The sequence below is a fragment of the Papaver somniferum genome, chromosome 1 (genome assembly GCF_003573695.1).
Source record: "Papaver somniferum cultivar HN1 chromosome 1, ASM357369v1, whole genome shotgun sequence".
In the NCBI taxonomy this organism is placed as follows: Eukaryota; Viridiplantae; Streptophyta; class Magnoliopsida; order Ranunculales; family Papaveraceae; genus Papaver; species Papaver somniferum.
In genome coordinates, this window is record NC_039358.1 from 142,229,418 (window position 1) to 142,250,549 (window position 21,132).

At 40.4% G+C, this 21,132-nt stretch overlaps 1 long non-coding RNA gene across 3 annotated transcripts; it reads left to right on the plus strand.

Moving 5' to 3' along the window:
* The first annotated feature begins 6,313 nt into the window (after positions 1-6,313).
* On the plus strand, positions 6,314-17,534 carry LOC113302968. 3 transcript variants are annotated; one of them, XR_003337242.1, is made up of 8 exons: positions 6,314-6,449; positions 6,799-6,888; positions 7,184-7,220; positions 7,685-7,765; positions 7,902-7,956; positions 16,536-16,682; positions 16,855-16,969; positions 17,287-17,534. It is a non-coding gene; the product is annotated as an uncharacterized LOC113302968 (long non-coding RNA). The 3 variants fall into 3 exon arrangements; XR_003337240.1 differs by having other exon boundaries at positions 17,246-17,532; XR_003337241.1 differs by having other exon boundaries at positions 17,284-17,531.
* Positions 17,535-21,132: the final 3,598 nt, after the last annotated feature.

The following is a 21,132-nucleotide window of genomic DNA, read 5'->3' on the forward strand; positions in this document are numbered from 1 at the left end:
AGATCTAACAATGTGTGTTTGGTGTGATCCAACCTATAAGAAATGAACTCGAGTTCACATGAATCGGTTTCAGTTAACGTACCGCCAAGATTTGACGGAACAAACTATCTATGGTGGAAATCTGCTATGAGATCTTCTCTTCAATCAAGAGACTTTAATACTTGGCTATTAGTCATCGATGGTTATAATCGCCCGAAAATAGAAAATTCGGAAACTGAATTTAAACGCTTAGAAGATTACTCTAACTAAGAAAAGGATTTTACAAATCAGAATTAAGATGGTTGGAATGCTATTATACATGATGTAAGTCGTGATCCACAACATCATGTATCAACATGCCAAATTTCAAAGGAAGCTTGGGATAATCTTCAGATCATATTCGAAAGAAATATATCAGAGAAAGAAGATAGACTTCAAACTCTTATGTCTGATTGGGAGAACCTTCGAATGGATGACAATGATACTTTTGAAGAGTTTCATAAACTCTCTGAGATAGTTAATGCTTCTTTCTCACTTGGAAAGACTATTTCTGAAAAAGATATAGTATGCAAAATTCTCAGATCGTTGCCATCTAGATACGAATCTAAGAAGCATGCAATCATAGAAGCAAATGATCTTTCAACTCTCTCACGAAGCACTCTCGTTGGAAAATTGAAGATCTTTGATCATGAATCACTGTATATTCAAGCTAAAGGAATCACTTTTAAAGATGCAAAATTTCCAAAAGCACCGTACGAAAAGGATAGATTAATGGATGATTCTGATGAACGGATTGCAGAAAATTCTGATGATGAAGTTGGACAATCATTATCATTGATCACTAGACAATTTCGAGATCTCTTGAAGAAGAAAAAAAGAGATTCATAAAATATACTCATCGATCTTCTCGACCCCATGATCGAGTTCCTGTCAAGAACAAGAAAGATCAAGAAGAAGATGATGAATATCAACCTCAGTGCTTTAAGTGTAAAGGTTTTGGTCATATGGCTAAAGACTGTCCTAATCTTAGGAAATACACTGGAAGCAAGACATTGGTTATAACTCTAGACGATACCTCTGATTCATATGATTCTGAAGAAGAGGAAACAACTAATATTGCATTGATTGTCAATATTCCTTCCTCCTCCATTAGTGATTTAACCATTTTAAGAATGGACATGTATTCCGATATTAACAAATCATCTAATGGAAAAGGGAAATATAAGACTAAATGCAGAACTGTCTCAAAGAGCAAAATAGCTAAAAGTTGCATATGCAACTCTAGTCAATCTCAAGATACTTCGTTATTTCGAGGTAACAAGTAAAAAGTTTTTCATACAACACTAGATCAAGAATACACTGTTTGTTCTAATTCCCATAATGAGAGAAAATCTCACACTAATACCACCTAATCGGTATTAGAATTACGTCCTCACCTGTGTGCCGAATCTGTGTGTGAGGAAGTAAAAATTCAAGGTACTATGTGTAGATTATGGGAATAAAATCTATAAAAAAAAATTGAAAATATATTTAAGATATTCGTACTTATAGGAATATTATATTTTCGGAAGTATGAAAAATATAAAAAGATCCTTCTCCTTCTTTGGTCATTTCTTGTCCGAACTATGAGTCAGGATCCGATGTCTTCTCTTGATAGAGTATTGGTCTGAAAGATCACTCTAAGAATAAGTTTGGATCTTCTCTTGATATTGAGAATTCAAAGAGAAAAATCAGAAAGAGAGATTGGCTTAGCAAGAAGGAAAGAGAGAATATGCTGAAGAAAGATCAGTATATTGAAGCATTGACATACTTCTGCGTTCAATCAAAGATAGAATTACATGTTCTTGCAGAATCCTTCACAAAAACTTCTGAACTGCAAGAATACTAGTCAAGCAACAAGGTTATCTACTTGAAGGAACTCACAAGCTGAAGACTGAAAGTAATAATCTTCCTTCCTCTTCCACTGATATGAAGGACTATGTTGCAACAAAATAAACATCAGTTTTTGATTATTTCAATTATCGTATAAGGTCTATTGCTGAATAAAACTATCTATATTTATGAACAAAATTATTATTTTATAATTTTTCTTGTGATAGTTTTTCGATTACATAGCATGTGCTTAAATGCTTTATATTATTGCTATGTGTGTATGGGATGTTTGATTTAGGTTTTCTTAACCTTAATATTCGATCTCATATGATGTGTGAACCCTTATGGTTTGTGTGGCTTTTTGATTTAGCGGGATTAAGTTCTATCCCATGTTGGTTGGCTTTATCAAAGGATCATAAGGTGTTCCGATTAAAACTCATATGTGAAAAAGTCACAATATGTTGAAACGATTTGTGTTTAACATGAAAGCATATGTGTTTCTGCTTTAAAAAAAAAAAACTATGTGTTTCGGGTTTTCAACTTTTTCTATTGGCACGCATTAGTTAAAACCGATTCAACCTTTCTCTGGTAAAGGTTGCTTTTGTTGTTGTTCTTTTGTTCTTGCGAGAGGATGGCAACACACTGGGGGAGAGTTCTAACTTGAACTTGCGCTTAATGATATATATTTCAGGGGAGAAGAGGATGCGGAATCTGAGGTAACGAATTTGTTAGTTAATCGCTTTCCTGTTTAAGAAAAGCTTGAGTTTATTACATATATTTTGCTTTTGCTTAACAAATTTCGGTACAGTTGATGATGATTCCATTATGTGTGTATGGATGTATATGTGTGTGTTATTCAATTGTTTCCGGTTAAGAAAAACTGGTTTGATATCTTTCTTTATCGTTTGGTATTAATCGTTTTAGACTTAACGAAATTTCGGTGCAATTGCGGTGCTTTAATGTCTATATTTGTTTCAATTGCTTCCGGTTAAGAGAAATAATTGTGCAAGTCAATTTATTTGGTTTGTATGTATTGTTTATGGCTTAACAAAATACAGGATCATTTGTTTAGTCCAATTCGATCCCGAATAAGAGAAACTAGGTTAATTCTGATCTTAGTTAGACTTATCAAAGTAAAGGATTCGGTTATTCAAGTCTAATTGAATACCTTGACAAGAAGAAATAGTTAACTAACCTAGTACTTGTCTTGTCTAAAGTATAAGGTCTAAGTTATTGTCTGAATAATTAGATCTTAATGAGAAAAATAAAGTTAATTCTAATCTTTATTTTGGTCTTATCGAAATAAGCGATTGTATTTGTGCAATCGGTTTAGCAAGGGAACTAAGTTTCTTAGTCAATTTGTTAAACTATTAGGGAAAATTGCTGCGGGCAATTGTTTCCTTGATAACATATTAAAACCAAATTACTTGTAGTTTCGGTTTTGATATTGGTTATCTAAAATGGTATGTGAAACCTTCGTGCTTAACTCTTATGGGTTGTACAATTTTTTTAGATTTGTAAGATCCTTTCGGTTTGGTATTTGCTCGAACCTTTGTCATTTTGTGATGAGAAGCGGAAGCTTATAATTGAAATAAATTGAAATTGATAACTTGAAAAGAATAAATAATCAACCAATTTAGTTTCTTCTACCCTTTGAATAAAGGAAGAACCTAATAATGGAGATTCTTCTCAAATAACTTACAATTTCTACCCAATTAAATTGGAAACTATAAGATTATGAGAGGCATCCAGTTGATACTCTAGAATTAGATGATCTAATTCCCCCTAGAGATAACAATTAGGTTTGAAAGAAGAGAAAACTCTCATCCTCACACAATATTCTAAAACTCCAAAAAACCTCCTCCTTTAGCTTTATCTCTTCTAATTTATACTAGCACCAAGGGCATACTTGGCATATTCAAAGTAATTCTAGGATAGACTATAAATGGTGCTTCAATATCGTTATGGGACATCCAAAATACATCATTTTGTGACAAAAAGGGGGAGAAATATATGGAGTAAACAAGTGATTTGTAATCACTAAGGAAAGGACAATTGTGCTTAAACGTTATATCTAACGAAAGAGTAAAGCATTGACTAAGGGGGAGAAACATATCATATGATGATTGTAGTTATTTGGACTAGAAAAGGGAAATAACAAAGATGTGCGGATTGAAAATCTACCTATCTTACCTTTAGGGGGAGTATTAACTTTGTTATTTAAATGTCAACAGTGGCATTTATGGGTTGAATATATGCAGGTTATTGTGTTGTTGAAACTTGGAATCAAGCGTATGTATAAAAAATTTTTGTAATTTGTTTATCCATATGTATTAAGAGTTTTGTCACTAAAATTGGCAAAGGGGGAGATTTTTAGAGCATAGCTCGGTTGAACCCACCAAGCGTTGGTATGTCAAGTTTGGTTGTCATATTTTAGTGAATCAAAACTCAATTAAAGAGTCGCTTGATTATATACTAGAGACAACTTCGTATAGGTTAGGCTAGAAAGATTAGGATTATGAGACATACAAGTATTACTCGAAGACTTGAAGAATGTGAAGAAGTAACAAGCTACATCGACGACATCATCCTTCCTCTTGAGGTTAGTAATATTGTGGCTTGAACTGTTTTATTCCTGACGTATCTTTCAAGTCGTGCTATACTGAAAACATAACTGCGAAGCTGTGAATGATTATACTCTAGTAGACATAGTATTAAGGAGTTAAAATACGAAGTATAACGCTTAGATTTTGAACTTCGTATATAAGACATCGACATAATCGTATGAATGCTATTGTGATTATGTGTATGGGTAAAAGTGAAGATTTCATCCTAGGAAACAATGTTTACATTTGTTTAAAGGAAGTACATTCATGAACTTGTTTTATGAATCGAAAAGGAAATCGCTAGGCTTATTGGTATTGTTATTCATTGCATATCTTTGGATTATGAATATGTGTGAGTTAGTAGAACCGATCATAACTTGTTATGTATGTTGGTATAACTAGTCACAATGCCTTATTTATGTATTGGTATGACTTTTATTAGTGTAACCGATCCTAAGTAATCACCTAAGATGGTATGATCGATATTTGTAATTGGTGTAACCGATCCTGGTAATTGGTATGACCAATCACAAAAGAGTTTTGTAATCGATCCTTGTAATTGGCGCAACCGGTCCTGGTAGTGTGACCGATCCTAGTGATTAGTGTAACCGATCACAAGTAACACTACGCCAAAACTAGTAAATTTTGACGGGGGCCATTTGAGAAAATTGACAGGGAAGGCATGTCAGTTCATTTTTGATAGGCCAAGGCTATCGAAATAATATAATGTAATGAAGTATTTACTGGGCTTCATTTTTGACAGGCACAAATGGAACCCATCCAGTGAAGAGAAAAAGCCTAAATCATTTTTCAGATTCACTCATCTCTCTTGTTTCGAGCTCCTCCAGAAAGGAAAAAAAGAAAGAAACCTATTTTGAGGCATACTAGATTTTTTTGAGGCATACTAGATAATGCCAAAATAGGGTCACTAAATAAAAAACAACATCACCCCTCATCCACCATTTTTGATAATGGCATAACTACTCTTATATAATTAGTGTAAATGATTATGATTAGAATTGATTAATTATGAATTTTAAGGATTGATTAAACATTAAATTATTAGTGGTGAATTAGTAGAAAATCAAATTTATGTGAGAGAGTTGGGATTTTTGAGAGGAAGAAGAAGAAGTGAAGAAAAAAAGCTTGGGTTTTGACTTTTGAGATTTTAGTGATTAGAAGTGATCAAAATGTGTGACTTTTGAAATTATACCTAGGTTCGGCTGATAACTTGTCAGCCGAACCTAGGTATAATTTAAAAAAAACAGAGGTTCGGCTCAAAAGTTATCAGCCGAACTTCACTCAGAAACTGAATCATCCACTAGGTTCGGCTTGAAAAATTGAGGTTCGGATGGAAAATTGAGGTTCGTCTGGAAAATTGAGGTTCGGCTGAAAATATTTTAAAGTCACATTAGCCGAACATAGTGTTTCTCTAAATCATACACTAAGTTGGCTCAAAATTGATACTGCAAGATCAGCCGAACTGATCTTCTGAAAACCCTAATTTCATCTTTGAAATCATATTCTACCGATCAAACAAAATAAAACCAATCAAAAACAAGATGGGTTTGTTACGCATACATTCTAAAATACATCTAAGAGCAATTGAGATTTGGATTTCGCATTCCAACATCGCTCACTTCGATTCGTGTTTCCTTTGTTTGATTAATTTCTTTATTGAATTGGAGTCCTAGATGTTTAAGTTTAAAGTTTATTTTGATTTTTAATTTTAGGTTTTTGAGGATAAGGGAACTATGACAAATTGAAATTATTTAGGGATATATAGGTAATTACACTACCTTTAGACACCCCTTATAAACCCATCGTAGATAATATAATGGATGAGTATGCCTCAAAAAGAATGAGTATGCCTCAAAATAGGTTTCAAAAGAAATGAAACCTAGATTTTAATTTCTCTGCTCGTGGTGGGATTTGATTTGGTTCGGAGAGCTTTATTTCAATATGAATTTCATTTAGAACCTACCGTCGTTGGTATGAAGATAAGCTTAATCTCTCCTTATGATTTTAGTTGTTTTTTACTTGTTAAGTTATCGATTTCGGAATCGATTTCAGAAAAAATTGTTTCATGAAAACCTTCTTTTTTTTTATTTCGATGAGAGTCTCTTTTATGATTCGTAATTGCGGACAATCTGATCACTATCATCGTTTTGATTAAAAAGTTTCTCAAAAATTCCGACTAGATTTTCTCAATTATTTTTAAAACTCATCTAGGAATATCGATCTATCTCTCTATCCTTAATCTTGGTTGAAAATCCCAATTTTTAATTTGTAATCTGAACATCTTAATCTTTATTACCCATAAATCTTTTCAAATTTGTAGATTGTTACACCTGAAGCAAGGAATCTCATTTGTAGATTTTTATATGATGTTGACCAGAGACTATATATCGGAGGGGAAGATCAAATAACAGTGAGATCTTATTCCTTTTTTCGAGTCTTTTCATATCATGTAATTTTGTTCCTTGTATGCATTGTAATGGAAATGTCTCAGGCTCATCCTTGGTTCAAAGATGTTATTTAATTTATCGAATTTCTTATGAGATTGAGCTGCTGTGCATTTGATTTTGCCTGGAAATGTATCTTAAAGTGTTATCTGTAACATAGTTTCACGAAGTATGTTCATTTCAGCTGCATAATTTCTTGTGTTTTCTCGACATATTTGTTTGAGTCAGAATCCACTAATGAGGTCTACTAAATATTTCCAGGCATGTTGGCAGTATCAAAGGGAAGTACGCTGAGCAGGTAAAGATGTGCCTTCTCTATTGAAGTTTCCCTGCCTGTTAACCTACTAATTTATCTATTCAACAACTACTCACATTGCATATCTTACTGAAGCGTGATATCGTTGCTTTATGTTATTATTTTAGTCTTGTAGGAGTTCTATGCTTTGAAAAAGCGTTGTTCACTGCAGGATGGAAACTCATTGAAGTGATATTGCCTTGTTTCAGTATGTACATTCGTAGTGCTGCTCATAGTTTGCTTGTTGCATGCTGTGGATATATTTATAATAGATAAAACGTGTTAAGCTTACCCAGTTGATAGTCATTTTCCTGCATATTGTTTCTTATCTGCATATAGATTATGGTATAGCATAATCTTGTTTCATGTTCCTGTTTTTTTTTTTGTTAATTTCTTCAATCCCCATAATCTTTTGGTTGATAAAGAAAAGGTTATACCGAAGATTGCAGATCTTGGTTTCTTTGCAGGTTGATGGAGTTTAACTAGAAGACCAATAAGAGGAAACCGATGGGAATATTAGCAAAAGCCTGAGAAGAAAACATGAAGAGGTAAAATATCTTATGCACTTCATTACCTTTGTCGTGGTTCTGTAGGTCTGCAATTTTCAATGAAAGATGACAAGTGAGTAACTTAGAAAGCACCAAAATTATACAGTCTGAAAATTATGTTTCGTTATGTGTGTAGGTGTTTTTGGGTGAAAACCGTTTCTGCTGATTTCGGTAATTTCGTGTGAGTGCGGGTGAGAAACAAATCTAAACCCAAAATAATGTACTGCACGGGAGTACTTTTGATTCGAGAGATCAATCTGTACAATCCTGGACTAAACCAAGAAATGACTGTTCCAGGCTTGCTTCGGTCACAAAGTGAAGGAGAAGGGTTGGTCTTAGGGAGGGAAGCGAAGAAAGTGTTGAGGCCAGAATAGTTGATTCTGGAAGTGTGGGTGTTTTGCGACTTGTATTCGAAAGTTGAGCTGGCAAGCTGAATGGAAAGCTACCGGGTGATTTCTAGATGTGTATTGTTCTCCTGACCAAAAACTTGTTTTTGGTGGAAATAGGTGAGACCTATTTATACAAGTCGCAACGAAACGTACCCTAGCCTCGTAAGAAGTGGAAACGGTTGAGTATGGAAGAAAGCGGTAACAGGTAACGCCTGGAATTGATGTTTCCATAATGAAGGAAACGTTTCACCATTACCTCTTGTATTTACTAACCGCCTCACTCTTATGACATTTTCCTGTAACGGGCGTATTGCACGCCGCATGCTGTAAACCGTCAGACCAATACCCTAATGAGCATCCCCCAGTTTGTGACATGTTTTGATGTCTCGAGTGTTTTCGTGGAAAACGTGTAGCATGTTGCTATTGTTTGACAAGTTAAAATTGAGAGGCTTGCCGGTTCGGTGACGAACTTGTACGGATGAGATTTGCATCTCAGAAGGAAGGATAGCCGTTGATTGTTGCAACCTTCCGTTTGGCAACCAACGTCATGGAGGGAAGCGCTTGCAGCTTGGAAGGGAAGCGCTTGCGGCTTGGTCTAAATTAGGGTTTGGTATGCCGAAACCCTAATTAGCTCCCTTTACTAGAATCGCTGTAGAATTCTCGTACGGACTCGGATTTTGATGGTCCGCCCCTCCATTCTGCACGGAAAAGAATTTCCTATCTCCTAGGCGGGAATATTTAGGTTTTGAGCTCGTTCGGGAGGTGAAAACAGCCTGAAAGTAAAACTCAGGAAGAATTCAGGAGGGATGTTGGTAGCAACTTGCCCAAATTAGGGTTTGGCGTGTTGAAACCCTAATTAGTGCGTGTGGGAGGCTAGCGTGTTTTGGGAAGCTAGCATGTTTTGGGAAGCTAGCGTGTTTTGGGACGCTGGCGAGTTTCGGGACGCTGGCGAGTTTTAGGAAGCTAGCGTGTTTTGGAAGCTAGCGACCTCTTTTGAGACCGTGACAGTTTTAGAGCAACCTGATTGGTCAATGAAAGTAGGGGGCCGGCAAGCTTAGGGCACGACCACACTTTTAACGCGCGGTGGCGGATTTGAAGCAACCTGATTGGTCGATGGAAAGAGGGCCAGCGTGCTAGGGCGAGGCCGCACTTTAGGTGCGCTGTGGAGGATTTGGTTGCCTAGCTTGGCTAAGCATGGTTTTGACCAACGGGGTATAGCATACTGTGCGGGGCGCGAAACCCTAATTTTGCAATTTAGTCGGGTTTATGAGTTATCACAGTAATTGGCTGGATTTTGTATGCTGCCGCACAAAATCTTTATCTATAGAATGCAGTGTGCTTTCTGTCTGAGCATTTCGTGCAATGGCCTTAACTTTGGTACTTGGAGGTTCATGCTACTCCGCTGCGAGTGAACATAAATCCGTCATGCCATAATGATTTGAGGGTTCTACTGGGGAACATAGCACAGGAAAGTACTCAGTGAGTCTAGTATCGGCGAGGTCCCAGAATTTACAGAGTGTTATGGATAAAAGTGTATTGAGTGGTTCAATAAATGTGTAGGTGGAGAGGTTAGTACTCGCAACACCGTTTCCTTGCAGAGTGATGTCACATCTGATGCAAGGTTTTACGATTTTAACCCTAAGCTAAAAACCACCATCAACATTAAGTCCCCTGCTTAGCACGTGACAGTGGCATTGTTGCGGGGTAAGCATGAGATGGTGACAGGCGAGAGTAAAATCGAGAGGGAAATACGTGAATAGATCGCCAAGGAAATTCAACTAACCTTTAGTAGAAGGCATGAGAAATCTGTGATCCTTGTGCTGGCGGAGTTTGCATGGATTCATCTTGGCCATGGGACGTTGGCACCAGTGTTAGCTTGACTTGGCTCGGCTCGGACGCGGAGATGTCTTGGCGCGGCTTGGGCTCGACTTGGCTTGGCTTGGGCGTGACTTGGCCTGGCTTGGGTGCGACTTGGATTGGATTGGGCGCGACTTGGCTTGGACGTGGCTTGGACGCGGAAGGATTGGATTGGGTGCGACTTGGCTTGGCGCGGCTTGGACGCAGCTTGGATGCGGAAGGCTTGGGCGCTTAGAAGGACGCAGGCATGCGCGTCTGGCTTGCGCGTCTGGCATGCCCGTCGTGCTTGCGCGTCTGGCATTGTCTTGGACACGGACTGTTGGCTACCAAGCTGTGACGATAGCGCTAATGGCTTCAGTCCGTGGGATGGTGGAAATGGCACTTGGAAGGCTTGCAGGATGGATCACGGAATGCTGGAGCGTTGGTGCTAACTTAAACACATAGTGCTAGAGTCATGGAGAATTGCAGGTTGAGCACTGGTGTTCTTCGTGCTGTCGCGCTATTGGTTCGGTCATGGAGCGGAGATATTGGCACACTACTTGTTCGAATATGGAGCATGAGTGTAGTGCGCCCAGTCATCCATTCCCGTTCATGGAAGTAAGGAATCCTTATTCTGTTCAAACTCTAGAAATTGCGTTCGTATGAAAAGGGGTATCGACCCTCTTCTGTTTTTGTTGTTTGTCCAGCTCCGTGCTTTCATCTGCAGTATCTGGATCCTCTTCTTCATTTGTTAGAGGTGGTAGAGCGAGCATTAGTGGTAACAAAGCAATCTCCAAATCAGCATCAAGGCGATCCAGGAGAACTCATGGTAGGTGCTCTCGCATGTATCCACCCAACAGTTCCATCGATCTTCTCCAGAATGTGTAATAAGGTTCTGACTCCAAAAGGATGAGTATCTGACCTCTCCAGTGGATTTCAAAATTTACCAAACTCCATTGCACTTCTTGGGATGGACGGTTAAAATAATGTCAGGGCTAATCTCGGAGATTGTGGTTGCGTTGTTGGTTCATCCTTGACTTTAGGTTATTTGGTACCGAGACTTTTGATTGCGGTGATGATATACTGTGGATGCTTGTACGGTCGAAATCTTCCGCAACCATTGGGTGAATTAGATGAGTTGAGAGATGTTCCGTTGCCGATGTGCTGCTATCAAGTCCTCAAGGACTTCATTCCAAATGACATCCTTTGAACCATCTTATGAACCTTGGACTATTGTATGGAATGGGATGCAGTGAGCAGTGCCCAGTTATACTTCTGTTAGATCCGATGGTGTGGTCGGATATGTGAATGTATCTTTGTGGTGCACTTTTGGGGTTTTTGATGCGCGTGTACGGCTCGTGTTGAGAAATTCTTGCGGTAGGACTTCGACAGTGATGATGTTGAAATCGGAAATAACTTGGTTGAGGGCAGTAAAAGCGTCTCATGCTGGTAGTCCCCATGTGTAGCCTACTTTCATCGCATCGCCTTGAATCCACGTCTATGGTATTTGATACAAGCTTATTGTACTCTTTTGGATGTGACGTTGGGATGCTCAGAATATCACATGGACGAAATATTCTGGATAGCGAAGAGGTATAAATAAGAGAGTTATGTTGTTTATCGTTGCTCCCTCTGTTTCTTCGAGAAAATGTTTCAGCCGCGTCTCTGGAGTTATCTCATGAGTCTTTGATGGTCGCCGGGATGGACTGCGATGAGCAGTCCCCAGTCGCACTTTTTAGCTTCTGAAGTTGTTTCCTCTGAGCAGGTTTGGGATCCGTCGCGGCCTCGTAAAGTGTTGCAGGCGCCTTGTAGACAGAGAGGTGTTGATATTCTCATGCTACGTCCTTGAAGAGTAGATGGCCTTGTCGTGGCTATGATATTCGGTTGGCCGTGTCTTCTGAGCTTTGACAGTGAAGGGATCTCGTGTAGAGCCTCAGTACCCAAGTGTGGTTTACATGTTTCTTTGTAGTGGTTGTTGCTATGGTGAAGCTCTGGCTGGTATCAACAAATGAGCAGCAACATTTCTTGGCAGCACATGTGATCCGAACAGACTACATTGTCGTAGAAATAAAATAGGTTGGAGGAATTGCATGGGCGTCCATGGAAGCAACGGGATTGGCTGGATGCGTAAGCGAGTAAACTGTCCACGACCATGAGCTTTGGAGAGATGGATCAAAAAGTGGCCACATCTACGAACCTTGGCTGGTTGTGATCATGATCCTTGACAGGGAGGAGCGTGGTGGGCACGGGAACGAACTATGGAAGGAAGGAATGTGGCGGCTACGACATGATATTTGGAAGGAAGAAGTGGCGGTTACGGCACGATCTTTGGAAGGAAGGAGGCGTTGAAGCGTATGGAGCAAAACGCTGAGGATTCGACTTTGGATCCTGGAGCAGTTTATGGGGAAAATGCTGAAGCGGAGCGGCTGCTGGAGCGAGCATTGAAGCGAAGCCGCTTCTGGAGAACATTGAAGCGGAGCGACTTCTGGAGAGAAACGTCTCCTGGAGAATACTCCAGTGAGGGCTCTATTAACCTTTGACTTCGAAAAACGACTTGATACGATATGACATATGGGAAGACGACACAAATAGTGCTGGTCGGCAAGTCGTGTTTTTCTCCTTATGGGAAAGAATATGCTTCTTCTGTTTGATTTTCCTTTGCAACTCTCAGATCCTTGACGGCTACAATGTTGAAGTCGGAGGCCGCGTCAATCAGCGTGATGCCAAAACTCGACATCCTTCAAGTGAACAGTGGTTAGGTGTCCCAGTTTCATCTACCAATCGTGCTTTCCAAGAGAGGTTGGGGTTCGGGAACGACTTCCCTGGCTGGAAATAGCTGCTTTCCTGATGTAGTGCGATTGAGGGCTGCAAATATGTCTTGACACTGCGCCTTGGAGAAATACAGAATCTCACATAAATGTTTCATCATAGACTGCACGATTTTGTGGGCGAAGTCCCCAGAGATCATGCAGCTCCTGACGAGAAGAGGGTCTCTGTGAACTCAGGAGGGTTGTTGATTTTCTTTGCCCCAATTTTTGGAGAAGTCGTTCTTGATCTTCACGTGTGATGAAATTGGATTGTTGATTCTTTTCTACTAGGTGTTTAGGAGAAACGCGAGCCTCTTCACCTATAAAGGCGCATCCTGCTGAAGTTCTTGCGCCAAATGTTAAAAAGGGGTGGACGTGACTCTTGTGGTAATCGCTCCGTTAGTGTCTTGAGGAAAATAGGTATCTCTTTCTGAGTTGTGGCCATGTCTGTCTGAGCCTTACGGGAACCTTTTATCTTTACATAAAATCAACAGTGGTAAGAGGAGATCGACTTCTTCTGGCTCCTCCAGTCTCTCGTCCTGATGGTGGAGTAGCAACGGTTATGGTGACGGCTGGAGTTGTCACACTTGAAGAAACGTTAGGAGTGGCGGAAGCGGCTTTGGCTCTGGTGATCGGAGGTGTAACGCCTGAAGGGGCTTTTTCTGCGTCGCTGATGTTGACAGGTGGCGTATTAATGTCACTTTGTTAGGAGGCATGAAGAATCTGTGATCCGTGCATTCGCGGCTTTGCATAAATTTGGTTTGGCCATTGAGTGTTGGCGTCAGCGCTGAAACTTTGGCCACTGATCGGTAGCGGTGGCACTGCAATTTGGTCCGTGAGACGGTGCTCTGGCTGGCTTTGGAAAGGGGGGATGGTGCTGCCCCGTCCGGCTAAGGAATGACCCATGGCGCTGCTGGCTAGGACGCGAGCTGTTGGCGTTGGCTTGACATGGAGCCGCTGGTGTTGGTTTTTTAAGTGGAGCCGCTAGCATTGGCTCGGCGTGCGCCATCTTGGCTTGGTGAGCCGTCAATGTCGTTGGCTCGGCTTGGGACGCGAAGCTGTTGGTGCAACCAGCTATGGGCAGAGAAGTTGCGCTAGAAGGGTGCAAGCTATTAGCGCTGGAAAAGATGCAAGCTGCCGGCGCTGGAAGGACGCAAGCTGTTAGCGCTGGAAAAGATGGAAGCTGCCGGCGCTGGAAGGACGCAAGTTGTTAGCACTGGAAAAGATGCAAGCTGCCGGCGTTGGAAGGACGCAAGATGTTAGTGCTGGAATTATTTATTTTGCTTCCCTATCTTGGTGCTAGCGGCAGAGTGGTAGCAATAAAGCAGGCGAACATATTCCAGGTACGTATCTCCGTGTTTCTTCTTTATGTTGTTGGTGCAAACCCTAGCCATAGGCATGTCCTCCATAGTTTTATAGGCGACGCCGTCCTGGCCGCGAGAAGTCCCCAGTCACTCCTTGTCATGTGATAACTGGTAACTGAGCCGTTTGGTGACTGCGCCATTGATCCTCGAGCAGATCGTTTGCTTTCACCATCTTGGAAGTCCCCAGTCACCTCTTGTCGTATGATAACTGTTAACTGAGCCGTTTGGTGACTAAGCCATTGATCCCCGAGCGGATCGTTTGCTTTCACCATCTTAGAATCTGGATTGAAGAAAGAAATCGGGAATTGGAGATTGATATTGTAACCGAGAGATTAATCTCCCACTATGGTCGCCAATTGTTTGTGGGTGAAAACCATTTCTGCTGATTTCGGTAATTTCTTGTGAGTGCAGGTGAGAAACAAATCTAAACCCAAAACAATGTATTTCGAGAGATCAATCTGTACAATCCTGGCCTAAACCAAGAAACGGCCGTTCCAGGCTTGCTTCGGTCACAAAGTGAAGGAGAAGGGTTGGTCTTAGGTAGGGAAGCGAAGAAAGTGTTGAGGCCAGAATAGTTGATTCTGGAAGTGTGGGTGTTTTACGACTTGTATCCGAAAGTTGAACTGGCGAGCTGAATAGAAAGATACCAGGTGATTTCTATATGTGTATTGTTCTCCTGACCAAAAACTTGTTTTTGGTGGAAATAGGTGAGACCTATTTATACAAGTCGCAACGAAACGTACCCTAGCCTCGTAAGAAGTGGAAACGGTTGAGTAATGAAAGAAAGCGGTAACGGGTAACGCCTGGAATTGATGTTTCCATAATGAAGGAAACGATTCACCATTACTTCTTGTATTTACTAACCGCCTCACTCTTATGACACTTTCCTGTAACGGGCGTATTGCACGCCGCACGCTGTAGACCGCCAGACCAATACCCTGATGAGCATCCCCCAGTTTGTGACATGTTTTGATGTCTCGAGTGTTTTCATGGAAAACGTGTAGCATGTTGCTATTGTTTGGAAAGTTAAAATTGAGAGGCTTGACGGTTCATTGACGAACTTGTACGGCTGAGATTTGCATCTCAGAAGGAAGGATAACCGTTGATTGTTGCAACCTTCCGTTTGGAAACCAGCGGCACGGAGGGAAGCGCTTGCATCTTGGAAGGGAAGCGCTTGCGGCTTTGTCTAAATTAGGGTTTGGTATGCCGAAACCTTAATTAGTGCCCTTTACTAGAATCGCTGTAGAATTCTCGTACGGACTCGGATTTTGATGGTCCGCACCTCAATTCTGCACGGAAAAGAATTTCCTATCTCCCAAGCGGGAATATTTATGTTTTGAGCTCGTTCGGGAGGTGAAAACATCCCGAAAGTAAAACTCAGGAAGAATTCAGGAGGGATGTTGGTAGCAACTTTCCCAAATTAGGGTTTGGCGTGTTGAAATCCTAATTAGTGCGTGTAGTATGCGCGTGCGGCATGTTTGGCGCGTCTTGGAAGTTGGCGCGTTTTTGGGAGGCTAGCGTGTTTTGGGAAGCTAGCATGTTTTGGGAAGCTAGCGTGTTTTGGGACGCTGGCGAGTTTTGGGACGCTGGCGAGTTTTAGGAAGCTAGCGTGTTTTGGGAAGCTAGCGACCTCTTTTGAGACCGTGATAGGTTTGGAGGAACCTGATTGGTCAATGAAAGTAGGGGCCCGGCAAGCTTAGGGCACGACCACACTTTTAACGCGTTGTGGCGGATTTGAAGCGACCTGATTGGTCGATGGAAAGAGGGTCGGCGTGCTAGGGAGAGGCCGCACTTTTGGTGCGCTGTGGCGGATTTGGTTTCCTAGCTTGGCTAAGCATGGTTTCGACCAACGGGGTCTAGTATACTGCGCGGGGCGCGAAACCCTAATTTTGCAAATTAGTCGGGTTTATGAGTTCTTTGTGAGTTATCACAGTAATTGGCTGGATTTTGTATGCTGCCGTACAAAATCTTTATGTACAGAATGCAGTGTGCTTTCTGTATGAGCATTTCGTGCAATGGCCTTAACTTTGGTACTTGGGGGTTCATTCTACTCCGCTGCGAGTGAAGTGCCAGAATTTACAGAGTGTTATGGATAAAAGTGTATTGAGCGGTTCAATAAATGTGTTGGTGGAGAGGTTAGTACTCGCATCACCGTTTACTTGCAGAGTGACGTCACATATGATGCAAGTTTTTACGATTTTAACCCTAAGCTAAAAACCACCATCAACAGTAGGATATCTTTGAAAGATGAGCTATTTTTTTATTCTCGCTCTGAGTTTTTGGTTTATGACTGCTTCTGTATAAATATAAAAGAGTGTGCAAGTTCCAATCTAACTGCTGGCATATTGTTCATCTGATGTTGTGGAAGGATCAGTTGCATGGCTGGGTAAAGATCTCTCTGGAATTTGTGCACATAGAAGTGATGGTGATGATCGTCCGTAATTTGGATTAACTAGAAACAACGTGAGAATAATATTAGTTGTCGTCATCTGCACAAGCCTTGGAGTGTTGGTTTGTTCAGGTACACCAATGTTAAACTAATAGAATTTGATTCATTTGTCTCGTGTAATTAAATACACGCCTAGTCCCCTAATCTTATTATTTTGCCTTTGCCCTTTGTCTAATTCGGAGATACCTATTCACTTATGCCAAGTCTTTTTCTGCTATTTCTTATTGTAATTATATGATTTCAGGAACATTGAGGGCTTTCTGGGATGCTTCATATCCTGGTAAAGAACTTCACGGGTTAGTATCTGAACAATGGAAGGACATGGGCTAGCAAGGAAAAGACCCATCCATAGACTTCAGGTATGCTCTGTTTTAGTTATCAACTGATGAATGTCTGTCCTGTGAAGCATCTTAACTTATAAACTATAACTGTCTTTACATTCCACCTACAACTATGGATAACTAATGAATCTAGGATATGTTCCACAGTGTGTTTTACATTCCACTTACAATTATTAATTTGTTCCTCTTGTTATGTCATTCTCATAATACATTCAGGCAGTTGAAAAGGGCTAACTGAATGTCATAAGTCTTTGGTTTATGTTATTGAGCATTGTATTCTCTCAATTTGTGTAGTATGGTTTTCCAACAAACTGTCATTGGGTGTCATGAAGCAGGACAACCTGAAAGGTATTGACGACTGGAGCATCTCCTAGTTCCTGGTTGGAAGGGTTAGATGGAGTTACTGGAATGTCATTGTTCAGTTTTTTTTTGTTTTTGAAAACAATTGATTTTGGATTCTAACGCTATCTTAGCTTTTGCTTTTGTTCTTGTTATCTTTCTTCTCGAAATCGTGTTGTTTGGACGAGATTTCGTATGAGAATTAACTTTTACAATGTCAATTTGTGTAATTAACTTTTACAATATTTGTCAATTTATGTTGAAGTTAAAAATGTTCTTAGTTCTTAATATTACTTTTATTTGCAATTTAAGCAATAAGTGAATAATATTTATTTAAAAAATAAATTGAATTATGAAATTAATGACATGTAAAACCCGTCAAAAATTATCGACAGGCGATGCTCGTAGTTTATTATAAATAATTATTGACAGTAGATCACTGTCAAGTATGCTTTTCGACACCTTAAAATTCGACAGGCCGTCCGACAATAAGGGACTGTCAATAATCACTATTATCGACAGACCCGGCCCGTAGAAAAAGGCCATTTCTGACGTAGTGTAATACCATGAGAATATGGTAACCGGTCCTGGTAATTGATGTAACCGATCCCGGTAACTGATGTAACCGGTCCCAGTAACCATATTAAGGTAGAACCGATACTTGTGTTTGGTAGAACCGTAAACCCATGATTAGTGTATTGATATTTGATCAATCACATAGTTGTTCTTGGAATACAGATGAACCAATTCTAAAATTGTTTGGAAGTGTGGTATAATCGGTTCCAAGATTGTAAATATAAAAAAGGATTTACAAAGAAAAAGATGTCGACATACTTTGAACATGTTCAGTAACTCTTATCTTTTATTGTTCAAAGATATTCCTTAATAACTCAAGGAGATCCCGGACCGAAATAAATTAAGAATCTTTTAATTAAGGTTGTTAGTTTTATATGATTTTAATTACCAGCAATTAAATGCATATCTCTGGAAAATAAAAATTGGTAATGTGCATTTACTAATTGGAGATTTTCTAGTGAGATTTCGGTAATATTGGACAGAGCATTTGCAGGAATTATGAAAACCGATTTTGGGCATTTATTGCATATCTTAAGAATATTTCGGTTTTGGAAATTCCTTGGTGTTCAAACATCCTTGGTCTATAAATACCCAAGTATGCATTTCAATCAAACTATCTTAAGAGCCAGCAAAACTACCTTGTTGTGTTGTTACTGGTGGAGCCATCTATTCAGAGAGGAAAGTACCCTAATTTGCCGAAATCTCTTACGATCGCTCGTTTAAATACTTTTGTGGGATCCAGTACTGTTGGTGGGAAACTAGATAATTGCAGTTGTTTTGGGGTAAAAAATGATTCTGTTGTTTTTGGTAAATTTGGGTGTGTTGATGAGAAACGAATTCAAACCCTAAACAAATGTACTGCAGAGGAGTAATTTTGAGTTTGAGAGATCAATCTGTAAGACTCTGGCCTAAACCAAGAAATGGTCGTTCCATATTCAATTCGGTCACAAAGTGAAGGAGAAGGGTTGATTTTAGGGAGGGAAGTGAAAAAGGTGTTTGAGATCAGAATGTTGAATTATGAAGGTGTGGTTGTTTTATGACTTGTATCAGAATATGGTTTCTGAATACTTGTGTTGATAACACTTGTCTCTTCTTTGTTTTGAATAGGTTGAAAATCCTATTTATACAAGTCATGTTCGAGCACACTCTGATCTCGTAGGAAGTGGAGGTGATTAGGCAATGGAGAAGTGGAGTTGCATAAAGAATGGCGATCACCACGTTTCCACTATGAGGGGAACGCCTTCACCCACTATCTCATTTGTTGTTAACCGTCCGTTCTTCCCTGACACGTTCTCGTAATGGGCGCGTTGCACGCCGCACGTTGTAACCCACCAGACCAATACCCAGTGAGCATCCCCGAGTTTGTGACATGTTTGATGTCTCGAGTAAGTGGGTCGAGTCGTGGGACTCGTCGCTGAAAGCAGCATAGATTGCTTTTAGGTCAAATAATAAATTATTTGTGAAACCAATATTTATAAAACATCGCTTATAATCGATGTGTATGAAGCATCGCTTTTAAGAAAGCAGCTGAAAATAATCGATGTGTTAGAAGCATCGTTGTTTTTGAACTCGATCGAATCAATCACGGATTGAGCGTCTTAAAAGTAGCACGACCGACCATCTTTGGGTGATCGTTTGAGGACCCTATGAGAGAGCCATCACTTGGTCGATCGCTCCCTGTGGAGGAGGGATGGACGGTGATCACAATGCTGCTTTGTTAGTTTTCTAAAAATAAATCGACGCCATCCAACTAGGCTGGCGAAGTTGGATGGACGAGATGATTTGCGGCAATTACATATTGTCGTTGACACAATTTAGGGTTTAGGGGCCGCACGGCCAACCCTGTTTTGGCTTGTCGAATCGAAGCGTTAGGCGCTGATTCGAACAGGCCGATTGGCCATGTGCAAAGACGAGCCTCTGGTGAATATGCTGACATCTCCTGGTTCATCTAAAATTAGATCTAAGCCACTCGATTCGGCTGGCGAAGATGGATGGTCGTGATCGATTTGCAACAGTAAGATGTTGCCGCAAACACCAATTAGGGTTTCAAAGCAGCCGCGTCCACCCTAGTTCAATCGAATGATTTGGTGTGCCATTGACTTCCCATGAGCAAGTCGTTTGGTCGGGGATAACATTGGGCCGGTGGTAAACGCATTGGAACCTCCTTGATCGTTTGGAACGCGATCTAAATCGTCCATCTAGGGCGAAGTTGGACGGATATGATGGTTTGCGACAATAATATATTGTCGCAACCCAAAATTAGGGTTTTGAAATAGTGTGTTTGTCTTAGTTCGGGAAAACGATTTAACGCCCTATAGGCTTGTCACGGGCATGCCGATCGACCAAAGGGGAAGTTGGGCATCCAAACATGCCGACACTTCCTTAATCGCTTGTGGGAAAATCCAAGCAGTCCAACTAGGCTAGCGAAGTTGGACGATTGTGACGTTTTCTGAGACCGTTTTGGCCGGTCTAGCTCGTTTGAGCTCTCTTCTTCGACATCGCGATCACCCATGTTTGGGCTAATCGTTCGAAGCACTTGTGAATGAAAAAAATAGTACTCGATTGACTAGGGCACTAGTGGGCCCGCCGGTGGTCAATACGGTGATCGCCTAGTTCTGTCAGGAGTAGTTTATGCTTGCTAAATCGCGCGTCCAAATCGTGTGGCCGTGCTCATTTTTGAGACTGATATGAATAGTCTAAATTTTCCTTAAGGAATTTAAACGCGATCGCGCTAACTTTCAATTAAAAGGCGTGATAACACGCTAATCTCTTTGTCAGAGGGTGGTGTAGCCTATATGAGTGTTTTCATGCAGGTCTCAATACTGACACTTTGGGAGATTTACGCTACTCCGCTGCGAGTGAACGTTAATCGTCATGTCATGCCAATATTGAGAGTTCGGCTGGGAACATAGCATAGGAAAATACTAGGCAGGCCATGCATTAATGCGATAGGTTAAAATTTACATAATATCTGGGATTGTTGCTTCACGCACCATTCTGGATAAATTTCATAAATATGTTGAATTGCCCAATACATATGTAACTGAAAAGGTTTGTGCACTCATCACTTTCAAATGGCTCTCGTTCTTTTTGCAGGATGATAAAGCTAAATATAAGGTTTTACGATTCTAACCCTGAACTGAAAACCACCATCAACATTAAGTCCCCTGCTTAGCACGTAACAGTGACATTGTTGCGGGGTAAGCAATAGATGGTGACAGGCGAGAAAAAATTGAAAAGGAAAGGCATGGAAGGATTACCAGGAA